This window comes from Papaver somniferum, unplaced genomic scaffold (genome assembly GCF_003573695.1).
Source record: "Papaver somniferum cultivar HN1 unplaced genomic scaffold, ASM357369v1 unplaced-scaffold_154, whole genome shotgun sequence".
Classification (NCBI taxonomy): Eukaryota; Viridiplantae; Streptophyta; class Magnoliopsida; order Ranunculales; family Papaveraceae; genus Papaver; species Papaver somniferum.
The window spans coordinates 769,132-783,752 of NW_020624820.1; the positions used below are offsets into that span (position 1 = coordinate 769,132).

General features: G+C 40.4%; 1 pseudogene; it reads left to right on the forward strand.

Moving 5' to 3' along the window:
- Positions 1 to 7,858: 7,858 nt before the first annotated feature.
- Positions 7,859 to 7,958, forward strand: LOC113336964 (annotated as a pseudogene).
- Positions 7,959 to 14,621: the final 6,663 nt, after the last annotated feature.

Here is a 14,621-nt window from a genome sequence, read left to right on the forward strand (position 1 = left end):
GAACGGTTAAGATCTGCATATCAGGTGGAAGGGTGGTCGTTGATTTTTGTAACCCTTTGTTTTGGAAGCCATCGTCGTGCATGGCATGTTGGCACGGTTGGCATAGTTTGCGTTCCTTGGTTCGGAGATGCGTCTGGCACGACATGCTATTGGCACATGTGGCATGGTTGGCATGCCTTGGCGTGGAGAGGTTGCACGGCATGCCATTGACACATGTGGTGCGGCTGACATGGTTGGCATGCCTCGGTGCGGAAACGTGGCTGGCATGGTTTGCCATTGGCACGGTGGCGGGGCTGGCATGGTTGGCATGCCTTGGCACGGAGACGTGGCTGGCATGGTTTTCCATTGGCACGGTGGCGCGGCTGGCATGCCTTGGCGCGGACACGTGGCTGGCATGGTATGCCATTGGCACGGTGGTGTGGCTGGCATGGTTGGTATGCCTTGGCGCGGAGACATGGATGGCATGGTTGGCATGCCTTGGCGCGGAGACGTGGATGGCATGGTTTGCCATTGGAACGGTGGAACAGATGGCATGGTTGGCATGCCTTGGCGCGGAGACGCGGCTGGCATGGTGGTGCGGCTGGCATGGTTGGCATGCCTTGGCGCGGAGACGTGGCTGGCATGGTTTACCATTGGCACGGTGGTGCGGCTGGCATGGTTGGAATGCCTTGACGCAGAGACGTGGCTGGCATGGTTTTCCATTGGCACGGTGGCGTGAGATTTTGGGTTTGGTAATACAAAGATAATGTCGGTCAATACTAGGGGTTCTGCCGTGGAACATGACACATGTAAATGAAAAAAGGTACCCCGGTAATTCTTACGTAGGCATGCTGATTGAATCAATAAATGCGCTCGTGTTCGTAGTGACGTCATGTCAGATACACGGTTTTACGATTTTAACCCTAAGCTAAAAGCCATAATCAACATTAAGTCCCTGCTTAGCTCGGAACAGGAGCATTGTTGCGAGGTAAGCATAAGATGGTGACAGGCAATGACAAAATCGAAATGGCAAGTCATGAAAAATGGTCAGGAAGACCCGGCTAACCTTTTTCCAGAGGTGAGGAGAGTTTGTGATTCTCGTGTTGGTGGTCTTGCATAAATTCTGCTCGTGGTGTTGCTGGCTAGACCGTGAAGTGGTGAGATGTAGACTGTCGGCTTGGCTTGGTCACGCGTCATCTTGGTTGGACTAGGGAACGCGGAGGTGCTGTATTAGCGATTTGTTGGTGTTGCTTGGCTCGGAATGGGAGCCGTAGGTGTTGTGCGGCTTGGAATGGAGCCGCCGACGTAGTATTGGCTTGGGATGGGGTCGTTAGCGTAGACTTGGCGTGGGCGTTGTGTTGGTCTTGGGCTTGGGTGCTGGCTCGGTGTGGCGTGAGCGTTGGCGTGGCACGACATTGTTGGTGCAATCGGCTTTGGGCGGAGAAGTTGCGCTAGAAGGGTGCAAGTTGCCGTCGCTGGAAAGACGTAAGCTGTTAGCGCTGGAAAAGGATGCAAGCTGTCGGCGCCGGAGGGACACAAGCTGTTAGCGCTGGAAAATATGCAAGTTGTCGGTGCTGGAAGGACGCAAGCTGTTAGCGCTGGAAAAGATGCAAGTTGTCGGCGCTGGAAGGACGCAAGATGTTAGCGCTGGAAAAGATGCAAGCTTCCGGTGCTCGAAGGACACAAGATGTTAGCGCTGGAAAAGATGCACGCTGTCGGTGCTAGAAGGACGCAAGCTGTTAGCGCTGGAGAAGATGCAAGCTGTCGGCGCTAGAAGGACGCAAGCTGTTAGCGGTGGAAAAGATGTAATTTTCCGGCGCTGGAAGGACGCAAGTTGTTAGAGCTGGAAAAGATGCAAGCTGCCGGCGCTGGAATTTAGGCTACCAAACGGTGGTGATGGCGTCTGGCAACTTCGTCTAAATTAGGGTTTGGTATGCCGAAACCCTAATTAGCGCCCTTTATTAGAATCGTTGTATAATTATCGTACGAACTCGGATTTTGACGGTCCGCCCCTCCATTTTAATCGGAAAATAATTTCCTATCTTTTCGCGCGGGCATATTTAGGTTTTGAGATCTTTTAGAAGGTGAAAACGGCCCGACAGTGAAACTCAGGAAGAATCCAGGAGGGATGTTGTGGGCCTGAGGTAGCTTAGTCCCGCTCAGTCATCTATTCCCGTTCATGGAGCAAGAAGGAAGTTTTATTCTGTGCAAATTCCAGAAACTCCATCCGCATGAAAAGAGGTATTGACCTTCTTCTATTTTTTGTTGCTCGTCCGGATCCGTGCTTTCGTCTGCAGTGTCTCTCCAGTGGATTCTAAAATTTACCAAACTCCATTACATTCTTGGGATGGATGGATGTGGTTATGTTGTCGTTCCATCCTTGATTTTAGGTTGTTCAGTGCCTGGACCTTCTGATCGCAACGATAATATGTTGTGGATGCTTGTACGGTCGAAATCTTCCGGAGCCACTAGATGAAATAGATGAGTTGGGAGACGTTTCGTTGCCGATGTGATACTTTCAAGCCTTTTAGGACTTGGTTCCAAGCGACATCCTTCAAACCATCTTCTGAATCTTGGGCTATCGTGTGGAATGGGATCCGGTGAGTGATGTGATTTGTAGATAGTGGTAAAACTGGTTCGATTCTCAGACTTGTGAAGATTTGTTTTAGACTTAAATTAAAATAAAAACTCAAGATGAAGTTGTTATCAAGATTATAAAAAGCACCGAGACTCAGGATTCCACCATTGACCAATTAAGTGATTTAATCTAATCAATATTCATGCAATTCTTTGCGTTTAAAGTGATTCTAATATATTGCCTCTAGTAGATTTTTGAAGTGACAATTGTATACATCAAGCATGAAACATCAAAAGTCTTAAACTAAGCATGCTACATCAAAACGGATCACAATCATTCAATAAAAATCAATTTTCCAATATTAGTTCCATGCAAATAATCATAAAAGAAATTGCAAGAATTAATTAAAATAGAAATATACCACTTTTCATGGAACAATGGCTTCCTCCGTCGCCTCGGCTAAGGGGTTTAGCTCCTCATATTATTCACATACTCAAAATAGGTTTTCATAGCTCAAAAGGGTGAAAAACAAGAGAAAACTAGTTAAGCAGACAGTTTGCAACGGTGTATAAGCGTTACAAACAGTTGTTACAGAAACGATATATGAAAACTGTTGTAGAAGAAACGACTGTCTCTGGGAGTAGTATGTTCTTCGTGTTCTTCCCCTACACCAACAGAACTGAATGTCTGTAATTTTAATTTTGAACTTTCTGTGGTTATCTAAACTACCCCAAATTGTCCGTTACCCTTCTATGACCTATCCGAACTCCTTTTATACTGCTCAGAAACCTAAAAATTCCGATAAAAATTCTCTCTTTCTTTTCGTGCAAGTCACGGAAATAATATTCTCTGCCGACTTGTTTACGCGTTTCTGAGCTTTCCAAATCATCCCAAACTCTCTATTAGGTAAGTAGCTATCTCCGGAAAGATTATCTCCGGTTTAATCTCCCTGAAACTTCAAAAATCAGGCCAGCAGAGACCCGTGTGTAACTTCACCTCTGTTTTCTCCAACTTGAGTTCTAGCCTAATTCAACTCATTCCAGCGCTCATACCAAGCCTGTTATGCTAAATCACGTCCATCCCAACAAATTCCCGCGATTGAATCTCCCTAAAACAACCTAGAAATCCAACCCTAACTCTGGTATGCAAACTGGTTTTTTTCCCGCCAATTTTTTCTTTTGAATTTTGAGAAGAAAGTGGTCTCCCCCTATCCAGAGTGGGGGTGCGAATAGTAGATGCCATACAGGGATGCCCCTTAGTAATTAGGTTTCCCCTTATCCATGGTGAGAGTCCGAATAACAAATGTCCTTCGGGGTTGCCCCGCACAACTTTTCGAGCCGATTTTTCCAAAAATGTTCATTGGCCAAAAATACCTACATACACATAAAACACCGTAATAAGTACAAAAATGAGCACTATCAATTATAGAATCGAGACAAATTAGACACAAAAATGTGTCTATCGAATACCCCCAAACTTATTATTTGCTAGTCCTCGAGCAAAGATAAAATCCTAACTCACTGACGCAGGCATCGTCGATTGCATTTAGCGTATGCAATAAGCCTTTAAACCCCTAGGTGGCCCTAGTGGCCGAGTTATAGTCTCGGGAGGGATTACCAGAGGTATACCCACAAAACCTTTATACTCCAGACCCTAGCTATCTACGCAGAACCTTGGAAAGCACTAAAGAATCTCCTTGGTTGGCATACTTATTGACTACAGAAAGAAATACCCGATGCGAAATTCCAATTGTTGTACACGAGTTTGCACTCAAGCATACTAAAATTCATATAAAGTGACAGAGCTCTACTCAGATAGTCGCACTATGGACATCAATATCCGGAGTCCAAACTAATCACATGGATAGATCAAGAAGATGGATATAGAGAAAAACATAGATGGTTTTGATGTTTACTAAGTGAACAGGGTTTCCGATATCTGTCTGAAGGCCTCCGCCAAGATGAAACTATCCTAATGGATTGAGGTACTAGTCTGACTAATACCAACACACTGGCATATACAAGGGAACCAGTGGTCGATAACCTAACTCTAGGTCAACACAGCTGGCATATACAAGGGTACCAGTGGTCGAATTTATTGAATTTATTCCTTTTGGTCAAATGGTCTGGTCTCAATTACTTCCTCTCTTTTTTTCATCTTTTTTTTCATCTTTTTTTTTCTTTTCTTTTTCAACTTTTTTTTTCTTTTTCCTTTTCAACTTTTTTTTTTCATGGTATCTCAATCACTCTAATTCACCCTAGCATTGGTAACAACTTGAATCGTGAGCCCCACCTAATCACTTAGAGAAACATAGTTTAAAAAAAAAAACATCAAAAAGAAGTGAAAAGGACTCAACGAGATATGGTGAAACTATCATGTTATTCCTAACAACTGAGCTCTGTGCTTTTATGAATAGACTCTTTAGATATTTTCATCTAATCAGATTGGTTCCTCAATTCCTACAACCAAAATGCTTCCATCCACTTAGATTGGTTAGTGCAATCCTTAATAAGCATAAATTTATAGGCTCTGGAGTTTATTTATTGCAACTAAAAAGTTTATCCCATACCCCCAAACTTAAATCTAACATTGTCCTCAATGTTCTAAAGATAAAATTAAAAGCATGAACAAGGAGAAACTGTTACCATTTGAAGCAAAAGAGATAAGGAAAGATATTACCGTGTTGCATGAGATTGGGTTACCTCCCAAGAATGCTAAGTTTAAAGTCTTCAGCCAGACATCAAGTTTCATAGAATGGCTAGTTGCCTTTCAGATCATATATCAGTAGTCGAAATAACTGTGGGTCATCAAAACCAAATAAAACTGCCACTAATATGAAACAACTGCACAGGATCAGAAAAAATAACATAAGGAGCACAACCTCATTGAAAGTTTCTTGCAAGACAACTGGATTTATTTGGGGCGCCCATTTGGGCTTCATATGAGTGTCTTGAAAAACAGATTCATCCGAGCAACGGGACTTTAATAGATGGATTTCCTCCTGGACAGTATCAGGAGGATCGGGTTGAGGAGTCTGAATAGACTCAAGTGATACCTCATATGCAGTAGGCTCGAGTCCCAAGTTAGGGACTTCTACTGGGGATAATTGACGATCACTACCCCCAAACTTAGAATTTTGGGTGTCTCTAAATAGACTAGTCACAATATTCCTAACTTCTAGACCATCAGGTTCCTGAAAAAGGTCAATTGTTTTCTATGAATTATAATGGGGTGGTTCATCCTCTATATTATTTTGAGGTATACTAGTTGTAGGACTTATATGTTTCATATCCTGTATGGTCAACCCTAGAGTTTCTTTATTGTCTTGAAGCACGATTTCTGGCTTGTTGTCCTGATCGGACGCTATAATCACAGGCAAAGTCTTAGATGGCCCTAAGAATGCAGATTTAGGGTCCAACTTAGGAGGCTCTTCTAAACAAGGGATTAAGGTAGACTCAAAATCTAGTAATGGTTCTAACCTAGCTTTCCATTTATCAGTATCTAACATAGAAATAGAATCCAACATAGCATTCACTTGTTCAATGTTGCTATCTTCGTCGAAATCCATGCTAAAGTTGGTTAGACAACTCTCTAATGGATCTTTTGATGCGATATTTGGTAATGACTCCTGAACTAAGGTTCCTATCATGTTCACCTCTTCAATGCACGTGTCATCTAGCTCAGAATGTAGCTTATTAACATTAAAAATATTTAACTCAATAGTCATATTACCAAAAGATAGATTCATAATACCATTTCGACAGTTTATGATCGCATTAGACGTAGATAAAAATGGGCGACCTAAAATCACAGGTATCTGGTTCTCTGGGTCAGGGACAGGTTGGGTATCTAAGACCACGAAATCCACAGGATAAATAAACTTGTCGACCTCAATAAGAACATCTTCTATCACACCACGAGGAATCTTGACAGACCTATCAGCTAACTGCAATGTTATCTTGGTAGGTTTCAATTCACCAAGCCCTATCTTTAACTACACATGGTATGGGAGTAAGTTCACACTGGCTCCTAAGTCAAGTAAAGCTTTGTGTACCATGTGTTTTCCTATCGTACAAGCAATGGTAGGCGCACCTGGGTCTTTATATTTAGGAGTTGTGGGGTTCTGAATGATCGAACTTACATGACTAGCTAAAAAGGCTTTTTTAGGGACACTAAGCTTTCGCTTTCGCGTACACATATCCTTAAGAAACTTGGCATAAGCTGGAAGTTGCCTAATTGCTTCTAGTAACGGAAGGTTTATGGTAACTTTCCTAAAAACCTCCATTATGTCATTAAAGTTGGATTCACTCTTTGTTGGTACTAATAGCTGTGGAAATGGGGCTCTAGGCATAAAATAGGGCCTCTCAGGAACCGAATTGACATCATCAGAAACTTTATCAGTCTCCTCAGCTATGGTTGGTCCTGAGGGGTGAACTACAGTATGCTCACTATCGGGCATGATTACCTGATTGTCTACTACTCTACCACTCCTAAGGGTTCTAACAACATTCAATTGATTCGATGGTTTTGCACCTACTTCATGAACTCCTCTAGGATTGGGATTAGTCTGACTAGGGAACCTTCCGTTATCTCTCTCACTTAAGGTCTTAGCTATTTGGCCGACTTTAAGCTCTAACTTAGCAAGAGTCTGAGCATTAGTTTGAAAGTTCTGCTTGGTTTCCTGTTGAATACTAACTTGGATCTTTAATAACATGTCATGGCTCTGTGATAACATATCCTGGCTCTTTCTTAATATACTAAGAGATTCCTCTAAGCTCGTTATTCTATTCTCTGAAGAGTTCTGAAACTGACCTGAAGAGATCTTATCTGAACCAAAACCTGGGGGAGCATTAGAATTACTAAACTGACCTTGACTCTGGCCTTTAGACCACGAAAGGTTCGGATGGTTTCTCCAACCAGGATTATAGGTTTTTGAATATGGGTCAAACTTCTGACGGTTATCGAATCTAGTGTTATTATAGAGAGCATTGGCTAGTTCTTCATTATTCTGTCCTTCCCAAAAAGGCTCTATTCTACCACTAGTATGACCCAATTCTAAGGCTTCTAACATTTTCGCTATAGCAGCAATTTTGGCATCTGATTCAAAGTTTCCTTCTACCCTATTAATGTTTCCTATGCCTAGAAGAATTGTTTCCTGGGGTCCCTTATTACTTTCCCATTGTTGGGTCTTTTCGGCGATTTCATGCAAATATGTCATCGCATGTACACATAGATTCTACTGTGGTTGTAGTGGGATAATCTAAACCCTCATAAAGGATCTTAACTAACCTAACCTTTTCTAAACCATGATGAGGACATTGGGCTAATAGATCATTGAACCTTTCCAAATACCTATACAAGGATTCTCCCTCATGTTGAGAAAATGTGCAAATTTGCGTCCTAATAGACGATCTTTTGTGCCTAGGAAAAAACTTGTTCAAAAAGACAGATGTAAGTTGTTCATACGTTTCAATGGATCCGGAAGCCAAACTATATAGCCACGATTTGGCTTTATCTTTCAAGGAAAAGGGGAATAACCTGAGTTTCAAAGCATCAACATCAAGGTTTCTAATTTTTAGGGTACTACAAATTTTCTCAAAGTCCCTAACATGGAAATAGGGGTTTTCATTTTCTTTCCCTAAAAATATTGGGAGCAACTGTAAGGTTTCAGGCTTAAGTTCATAATTTGCTTCAGTTTCAGGAGGGACGAGTAGTCCTAGTAGGGTTCAACAAAGCTTTTAAAGTTGCCATTTCTGGCACTATCGGGATATTTGGGATTCTATGCAATCACAAAACAAGGCTGACTCAACCAAATCAAACCTAATTTTCTAGCAAACAAAAAGCATGATGGTTCCACTTAGATTGTTTCTAGACCAGCTTCCATTCTTTCGAAAAGGAACTCGTTAGAATCTGAGCAAACCCCTATGGAATCAATCCGAATCAAAGTAAGTTGAATCGAGGCGAGGGAAGCTCAGTGGAGCTTTGATACCCAAGGCCTCACCGGTTACAAGGCGGCGCAGTCACGCATTCAACTCACAGAAACCATCATGAACTTCGAAGTATGCTCAAAATAGTAACCAATATTTTTTGAACGACTTTCCTATTAAGATCGTTACCCTATCGGTCTCGTTCTAGTCAAAATTTTAGGCTTAGGTTCGCGTTTGGTTTCGTTTTCCTAAGGCGGGCAAGAAGAGAACGGTGATGAAATCCGAACCCTTATCTTGTATGGCCAGTCCTTGCCCTTTACTAGGAAATTAAAGCAGCCGTTTTCAAGTCCTCAGCATATATGCAAACGAAGGAATACAGTAAACCCGCTGACAGGGGATTTGCGGGTGTTTCGAAAAACTTACCTCCCGTACCAGACGGGCGAAGAACCGCTGAAGTCGACTCGGGCCACGACTCCTATGTCATGTAATAACCCGAGGGGCCGAGGCGATATCGTAATCACCATCCTTCTCTGCACACAGTTTTTATTTAAACCAACCCTTCCGTAGGTTTTAAAAATAATAATGTCTCAGTCCAAAAAGTGTCCAAAAATAAAAAGAAAAATTACAAAAAATAAAACCCTATTTACAGTTTCTAAAAATAAAACAAAATAACTATATACAAAATCTTCTTCTTCACTCCTTTTGGATTCCTCTCTTCTTTCCTTCTTAGGCAATGCTTTCCTTTTATAGTACTTTTTTCTTTCCTTGTAGCTTCGCTCCAATCTGAAAAGAATCGAAAAATACCAAAGGCGTAAAAGAGAACAAAAATTCTAAAAGAAATAAAATAAATCTAAAACCTAAAACCTAATATAAATCCGCGTCGGCGACGCCAAAAATTGATGTGATTTGTAGATAGTGGTAAAAGTGGTTCGATTCTCAGACTTGTGAAGATTTGTTTTAGACTTAAATTAAAATAAAAACTCAAGATGAAGTTGTTATCAAGATTATAAAAAGCACTGAGACTCAGGATTCCACCATTGACCAATTAAGTGATTTAATCTAATCAATATTCATGCAATTCTTTGTATTTAAAGTGATTCTAATATATTGCCTCTAGTATATTTTTGAAGTGACAATTGTATACATCAAGCATGAAACATCAAAAGTCTTAAACTAAGCATGCTACATCAAAACGGATCACAATCATTCAATAAAAATCAATTTTCCAATATTAGTTCCATGCAAATAATCATAAAAGAAATTGCAAGAATTAATTAAAATAGAAATATACCACTTTTCATGGAACAATGGCTTCCTCCCTCGCCTCGGCTAAGGGGTTTAGCTCCTCATATTATTCACATACTCAAAATAGGTTTTCATAGCTCAAAAGGGTGAAAAACAAGAGAAAACTAGTTAAGCAGACAGTTTGCAACGGTGTATAAGCGTTACAAACAGTTGTTACAGAAACGATATATGAAAACTGTTGTAGAAGAAACGACTGTCTCTGGGAGTAGTATGTTCTTCGTGTTCTTCCCCTACACCAGCAGAACGGAATGTCTGTAATTTCAATTTCGAACTTTCTGTAGTTATCTAAACTACCCCAAACTGTCCGTTACCCTTCTATGACCTATCCGAACTCCTTTTATACTGCTCAGAAACCTAAAAATTCCGATAAAAATTCTCTCTTTCTTTTCGTGCAAGTCACGGAAATAATATTCTCTGCCGACTTGTTTACGCGTTTCTGAGCTTTCCAAATCATCCCAAACTCTCTATTAGGTAAGTAGCTATCTCCGGAAAGATTATCTCCGGTTTAATCTCCCTGAAACTTCAAAAATCAGGCCAGCAGAGACCCGTGTGTAACTTCACCTCTGTTTTCTCCAACTTGAGTTCTAGCCTAATTCAACTCATTACAGCGCTCATACCAAGCCTGTTATGCTAAATCACGTCCATCCCAACAAATTCCCGCGATTGAATCTCCCTAAAACAACCTAGAAATCCAACCCTAACTCTGGTATGCAAACTGGTTTTTTTCCCGCCAATTTTTTCTTTTGAATTTTGAGAAGAAAGTGGTCTCCCCCTATCCAGAGTGGGGGTGCGAATAGTAGATGCCCTGCAGGGATGCCCCTTAGTAATTAGGTTTCCCCTTATCCATGGTGAGAGTCCGAATAACAAATGTCCTTCGGGGTTGCCCCGCACAACTTTTCGAGCCGATTTTTCCAAAAATGTTTATTGGCCAAAAATACCTACACACACATAAAACACCGTAATAAGTACAAAAATGAGCACTATCAATTATAGAATCAAGACAAATTATACACAAAAATGTGTCTATCAGTGAGCAATCCCCGGTTATACTTCTGTTAGATCCGATGGCATGGACGAATATGTGAATGTATCTCTGTGGCGTGCTTTAGGAGTCTTTGATATATTTGTACGGATTCATGTTGAAAAATTCCTGAGGCTCGTAAAACTCCGACAGTGATGATGTTGAAATTAGAAATAACCTGGTTGAGGGGAGTGAAAGCGTCCCATGCTGGTAGTTCCCATGTGTGGTTTACATGTTTCCATCTTTATAGTGATCGTTGATATGGTGAAGTTCTGGCTGGTATTAACAATCGAGCGGCAACAGTTTTTGGCAGCAGATGTGATCAGAAGAGACCACATTGTCGCGAGAACAAAGTAGGTTGGTTGGATGCGTAAGCGAGCAAACTGTCCATGACCATGATCTTTGGCGGGATGGATCAAAAGGTGGCCACGACTACGAAGATTGACTTGCTGCGATCATGATCCTTGACATGGGGAGTGTGGTGGAACGAATCTTGGTAGGAAGGAGTGGCGTCTACGGCATGATCCTTAGAAAGAAGGAGTGGCGGCTACGACACGATCCTTGCCAGGAGGAACGGAGGACACGGGAACGAACCTTGGCAGGAAGGAGGCGTTGAAGCGGCTTTGGTTCTTGGAGATGACGTTGAAACTTATAGACCAAAACGCTGAAGCATCATCTTCGGAGGAAGGGTAAGATTATGAAGAGAACGTTGAAGAGGAGCGGATGCTGAAGCGAACGTTCAAGTGGAGCCGTTGCTGGAGTGAGCATTGAAGCAGAGCGGCTGCTGAAGTGAACGTTGAAGTGGAGCCGCTGCTGGAGGACATTGAAGCGGAGTGGCTGCGTCAATCAGCGTTCTTTCAAACTGGACACCCTTCAAGCGAACAGTGGTTAAGAGTCCCCAGTTCCATCTGTCGACCGTGCTTTCCAGGAGAGGTCGGGGTTTCAGAACAACCACACGACCGTAAATAACTGCTTAGCTTTATTTATATGAATTCTAAGTTTTTGGAAGATGATTTTTGCAATCTTAATCTTTATGATTTTATATATTGCAAATTGTTATGGGATATGTTGTTTACGTCCGTGAACCTGTGACTGTCCCATATTTGTTCAAAATTTATCTCTATTATGTCGGTAAGAAAGTATTGATAGAAGATAGAATAAACTTTTGACATTACAAAAGTTAAAGCCTTTTATGTCATTATTCTATGGAAAAAAGGATAAAACTTTTGTTTACAAGGATAAAGTCTATTACATGTCATTGTGCAAATAGTGAGGAAAAACAGAATGAATCCTTGTTTATTCTGCAGTATTGGTCAATCTCCGATCCAAATTTTTGTGCATATACTGTGTTGCTCCATAAGTTTTCTTCTGTTTGAGCATGACCAATTGAATTGATCATTCTCTTGTGGTTAGTTTAATTGTTTCTCCATAAGTTCTCTTATGACGAGCATGACCAATTGAATTTATCACTTTCTTGTGGTTAATTTAGTTGTGTAATTCCGATTGAATTAATCATGGGTTTTATTGTAGTTAATTTAGTTGTGAATTTCGATTGGATTAATCATGGATTCTTTTGTGGTTAATGCAATTGAATACTTTGGATTCAAATTCATGTTTTCATGTTGATTTGATTATATACAAAGAAATCCTTCTTTTCTTGTGAAAGTAAGGACGCCTTTGTTGTTCTTTCGGGAATGACATTTTTGGGGTGGGGGGGGGGGGGGGGGGGGATTCTTTTTGAACTTGTACTTAATTGCCAAATATTTGTAGGGAGTGCGGATGTGGAATATTATAGATTTGTATCTTTATAAACTCCTTGATGAATGCATTTAGCTTCGGCTTTATGATGGTATCTAAATAAGTTGATATGGTATTCTATTTTGGTCATGGAGTATCTCTATGAAAATTTCATGAGGATCCCACTAGTTTTCATACCTTTTCCAATTTATATTGTCAAAAAGGGGGAGAATTAATGTGTACTGTGACACTACAAATACATATGGTTTACGGATCATTATGTAAGGGGGAGTGGTTTTCATGTTGAGATGAAGTATTGACTAAGGGGGAGTGATATATATCACCATAGTATTATTGTCAAAGTTGTGATACAATTGAACTTTGATGTTGTGTAATAATACTATGACACTGTATAACAATGATTGATAGCACTTTGTTTTCTCATTGGTATCGCTACGGATCTTCAACAACTATGATGCTGAACTTACAACCTTTAGGATCATGGAGTACTTGGAAGTGACGAAGATTTCGAGTCGCGTTGAAGATGTCAAGGAGATCAAGTATTTGGATGAGAAGCTATAATTTTTATTTATTTTGTAATCCACATGTATTGATAGTTTTTTCAATAAAATTGACAAACGGGGAGATTGTTAGAGCACTGCTCGGTCGAACTTGCATGTGTTGCTATCTCAATCATGTTTGCCAATGTTAGTGATCAAAGCAGTCTTGATTTCTAGCCTATTTATAGATGTCTCAGACTAGGACATAGTTTGTGTAGTTGAGCTTAGACTTCACGGCGTTTATCACTTGAAGACGAATAACTACTAAGGAGAGCTTGTAGAACTTTATTGAAAAAAGGTATGTGGAGACTTAAACTCATATATCACTTGGAAAGTCTATTTCTACTCTATCTCCTATATTGAGACATAAGTCGTATTACGATATAGTTTTCTGTATACACATTTGAGATTTCGAGCTGAGTATATCTCGCTTACATATTTCTTGAAATATGTGTTGGTAATCTTTCGCTTCGACCAAGTTCATCTTATATCATGAGAAAATTACCGAGTAACATATTGCATGGTTTGTGTGATACAATCATTTGGTGTAAGACTTGGAATGTTTCGATAATGATTATTTCAATATCTTGAAAATTGCTTTGTAATAGTGTGTGAAAACGGCTATTATCATTATAGAAGAATATTTCAATGATTGAAATAAAGAGTTTAGAATCTTGTAACCATCTTTGGATATAAGCATAGTGTGTTCGCACATTAGTGTATAAGTCCAAAACCGGGAACCTAAAGTATGCATACTTGTGTGTATACAGAAAGGTTGTAGGAGACTGGATAAGTATGCGTACTCGTACGCATACTAGCGGAAGTTCACGTCCGTGAATTTCTGCTGAGTTTGAAAACCAAAACCAAACTCATCCGGTTACCTAAAGTACGCGTACCCGTACGCATACTGGCTAGAAAGTTCACATCCGTGAATTTCTGCTGAGTTTGAAAACTAAAACAAACTCAAATCCGGTTACTTAAGTATGCATACCCGTACGCATACTTAAGTAGGTTACTTTATAAAATCGGTTGTACACGAACCTAAACATTTATCAATAAGGGATACAATCTTTTCAAACCGTGGCTATAATGTTCATGTATTGATTCGAGTGAATCAAACCGATTTTGCTTCAATTGTGTTCTTGTATATTTCTATTAGAATATAGCAATTGAACAACTCTTTAGATAGTTTCATTTCAGTCATTTGAACTAGTAATGGTTAAGATGAATAAGGTTGATATGAGAGTAATCATATGGCTAACCTCGGTTAACTATTTGTGAACCAACATGGTGTAAACGTTTGGGTATGGTTACATAAACCTAAATGAGGGTACATTTCACTTGTGTGTAACAAGATAAGTTCGATCTAACGGTTGAAAGATATTAGCTTGGTTGAATCAGGTTTTTCATCTAACGGTGATTATTGAATGCTTTGTTACCAAGGTAACTTGGATTGCAAACCCTGACTTGAAAACTATATAAAGGAGAACTCTAGCAACTAGGAAACCTAATCC